This window comes from Triticum dicoccoides, chromosome 1A, assembly GCF_002162155.2.
Source record: "Triticum dicoccoides isolate Atlit2015 ecotype Zavitan chromosome 1A, WEW_v2.0, whole genome shotgun sequence".
Lineage (NCBI taxonomy): Eukaryota > Viridiplantae > Streptophyta > Magnoliopsida > Poales > Poaceae > Triticum > Triticum dicoccoides.
The window spans coordinates 407,391,507-407,394,941 of NC_041380.1; the positions used below are offsets into that span (position 1 = coordinate 407,391,507).

At 49.8% G+C, this 3,435-nt stretch overlaps 1 pseudogene; it reads right to left on the reverse strand.

Moving 5' to 3' along the window:
• Window positions 1-487: 487 nt before the first annotated feature.
• LOC119295428 lies at window positions 488-2,366 on the reverse strand (annotated as a pseudogene).
• Between the last annotated feature and the right edge of the window lie 1,069 nt (window positions 2,367-3,435).

Here is a 3,435-nt window from a genome sequence, read left to right on the forward strand (position 1 = left end):
TAGCCATGTCAGCCCGGGCTCCTTACCATATGGATGCTAGCGACACTACCATATACGTGTGCCAAAAGACGCAAACGGTCCCGGGCAAAGGTAAGACGACACCCGTGGGAATACCGTGCGTGAGGCCGCAAAGTGATATGAGGTGTTACATGCTAGATCGATGTGGCGTTGAGTCGGGGTCCTGACAACTGGGCAGGGGGGAGGGGCCGTTTGTCTCACCTTGACGCGGAAGTGGTGGGGGTTGCCGAAGACGGCGGAGTGGTAGACGATGAAGACCAAAGGCTGCACCACCATGACCCGACCTCGTGGTGGTTCTTCTTGCCGGCGATGTGGACCATAGGCTGCACCACCGTGGCCGTGTCTTCGCCCTGGCCCTCCATGTGCGGCCGTGCCATGGCGCCTCGATAGAACAGCGAGGATGAGATCAGGTTAGGGAAGCAACAAATGGAAGAAGTAGAGGAGGAAATGGTTCGGATCAGCGTACCGGGGCTTCTGGCGTTGCAGATCGGCGTACCTTTTCTAATATGGAATCTTATGGAGCTCTGGGTGGTTAGACCAATACTCATCCAGGATAAGCAACAGCTCCTGTGCTCTACCAAGAGCATATGCCGGGATAAGAACACGCCCCCCTTGAGAAACAGTGTTGTGGATGGCATCAGTGAAGCGCTTTTCTCTGACATGGCGGGGTTGGTGTTGCTGCACGCCATAAGTTGACTCAATAATGCAAATATCTGGGGAGAACTGGGGGATCTCAGCAGCTTTCAGGTGCCGGTCTTCTTCACGGGAGTAGTCACCGGTGTAAAGAATGCGAACACCGGCAATATCCACCATGAACATGGCAGCACCAAGTACATGGCCAGTAGTATAGCACCAGAAGCGTATGCCATTAACTTCAAGTGTCTGGTGGAAGTCTATGACCTGCATCACAATTATATATTAATACAATGTCCATTGTCCCTGTGGACTTTCAATCCTCACAAGCAGAATCAGGCCTCAGCTGTAAAGGTAAAAAATCCTGCTATTTGGAAGCAATGCCCAGATAATACAGGGTTCTTAAATCTTAATTTTACCAACAGCACAGCGACTTTTAAATGTTTTGACAATTCAGAATTAATACTGACACATAAGTGCTCCAAAGGCAGGAAGCAGGAGCTAGCTAGATGGGGGGACTGAATCTAAGTTCACTTTAAAATATTACCCAAGCATGTAATATATATGTAGGCAACAACTCCATCTACCTAAAGAACAGAGTTTGACTGAATTTGTAGGAAAAACTATCAAGAACTACGATACCAAATTAATATCATTGGATACGCAACAAAAATATATTTTCTTATTATATCTATTTAGTATTGTAGTTGTTGATGAATTTTCCTACAAACATGATCAAACTATGCACCATTTGACTTCGGACAACATTTATATGCCTTCTTTTCAGAGACAGGGGGGAGTAGTATCTTTATTTGTTCTTATTTTTCTCCTCTAAATATAGTGTTTCCAGTTTTCTACCGACCAGGCTTTATCAATCATCATCGTATTGGCTACAGGCAATTCATACCAAACCAAATGGATCAAGTCGTTCACATTTACACATGCCGGAAACAACGAGATAAGCGAAAATAAGGTACTGTACCTCGATCTTGTCCATGGAACGGATGATGTCCTACTCGTCAAACAGCATGTCCTCCACCGACACCTTGCTGACCTTGACGTAATCCGAGAGCAGCAGCCTGTAGATGGCCTTGGTGGCGTGGGTCATGAACACGCGGCCCTTGAACATTGTCTGCAAACAAAAACAGAGCAAATTCAGGTACCAAACAGCATAACAACATCGACCTCCGACGCGTATTACCTACCTACCTTCTCGAGGAAGTAGGGCAGCGAGGCGGCGTGGTCCAAGTGGAAGCTGCAATTCCAATCCAAGGCCGGAAATTAGGCGTTAGGAATGCAGATATGCGCAGGTGGGGATGGAGGCACGGTTGCTTACTGGGTGACGAGGAGGACGTCGATGGCGGAGGGGTCGATCTCGTCGAAGTAGGGCAGCGCCGCCATGCCGGAGTAGGCCGGGTGGATGCCGCAGTCGAACTGGGCACCAGCGAAGAGCCAGTCAGTCGGATTCCCCCAACAAGAACAAGGAGAGCTAAGCGGGGAGAGGGAGGAGGGGTTTGGATGCGAACCAGGACGGTGCGGCCCTTGAAGGACATGTGGACGCAGAAGTGGTGGGGGTTGCCGAAGACGGCGGAGTGGTAGACGATGAAGACCACAGGATGCACCACCGTGACCCTGACCTCGTGGTGGTTCTTCTTGCCGGCGATGTGGACCACAGGCTGCACCACCGTGGCCGTGTCTTTGCCCTGGCCCTCCATGTGCGGCCGTGCCACAGTGCCTCGATAGAACAGCGAGGATGAGATTAGGTTAGGGAAGCAACAAATGGAAGAAGTAGAGGAGGAAATGGTTCAGATCGGCGTACTGGGGCTTCTGGCATTGCAGATCGAGGCACCCCGCTTCGGATCTGAGCAAAGAACTCGCCGGAGACCAGCACCGCCGCGGATCCAAACGGCGACCAGATCCAACACCCGCGCCTGGTCGATGTGCCCGTGGTCATCAACATCTGTCACACACGGGTCGCCGGAGAGTGGTGCGGTGGTCGGCTGGCGGAGTCGTGGTGGTTGCGAGCTCCACGACGTTCGTGACGATGCGGCTAGAGTAGGTGAGCGGGTTAGATGTGCGACTGGTGAGTGAGTTGAGAGGAGAGGGGAGGGACTGATGCGGCATGAGCGGGCGGAGGAGCGCGGCCGGCAGCTCGTCGACGCGCGCGGCGATGCGGCGGTGGAGGGGAAAGGGGCAGTTGAAGTGAGTGGAGTGAGGAGTGAATGGGATAAGGTGAATGGGGCGGGGTAGGTGGCCACGAGTTATGCGGGAGGCGGGGGAGGTGTGCCGTCGTGCTGGGGAGGTGGGCCGTCGCGCGGGGGAGGTGTACCATCGGGTGGGGAGGTGGGCCGTCGCCTGTGATGCACTTGTGCTGGGCCTGACCCAGCTTGTCCTGGCCCTGTGTAATACTGTGGATAAAAATCAACTGTGCATATATATATATATAAACTATACATACCTCACAAAATCAATAAATGTGTATAATAATATACATGGTTCATACTAATATACATTTTTTATACTTATTAAATAAACCAAGGCCATCACAAAAAAAATAAGAGGGGGTAAATAATAGAAAACACAAATATACTTTGTTAAAGAAGGTTTGTTTGCATGTTTTACTTTCTTTTGTTGGACAGATTCCCACAGCCTACATAAATAATTTAAATAATTTTCAAATGATTACTTACTTATATAAGAACATTATATTTAGTTGTTTTTCCCGAATATACTTTGTTAATGTTGGTTTGTTTGTTTTAGTTTTTGTTTAACAATTTTCGCTAT